Here is a 548-nt window from a genome sequence, read left to right as displayed (position 1 = left end):
TGTTGAGAGAGAAGGGGGGGGGGGTGCCCAGGTACTGGTTTGCTCGGGTCCCACAGACACCTACGGTTCAAGACACGGCAACAGGTCGTCCACCTTCACCTCGTGTCCGATTCTGGTGTCGTTATTTTACCAATAACAATTCCAAGTCAAGTTTGCAAACATTTTATTTCCAAAGAAGTGCAATTGTAACAACAAAAAAGGGTTTACTATAATCCTTAGCAAAATCTTGTTAAAAAAATGTAAAGAGAAAAAAATACCAACCAGATAGTAGGATGAAAAATGTCTTGTGTAAAGAACACAGCTCACTGTTGTCTACAAAACTAGTAACAGTATGACTAGTATGGTTTCCTTATCATACGCGGATGTTAACATTAAACAAAAGAAAAAGAGCAAAAGAGGAGAAAGCTTAAAATATAATAATAATTAAGAGAGAATATATAAGAATGGATATGTAAAATATGCAACAAACAACAACTAAAAAGGAGATTGCGGAAAAGATGAAAGCCAATAACGTAGTTCGGGGAGATAACGAAGAAGTATCATGGGTC

This window comes from Penaeus monodon, chromosome 34, assembly GCF_015228065.2.
Source record: "Penaeus monodon isolate SGIC_2016 chromosome 34, NSTDA_Pmon_1, whole genome shotgun sequence".
In the NCBI taxonomy this organism is placed as follows: Eukaryota; Metazoa; Arthropoda; class Malacostraca; order Decapoda; family Penaeidae; genus Penaeus; species Penaeus monodon.
Note: the sequence above shows the minus strand (reverse complement) of the source record.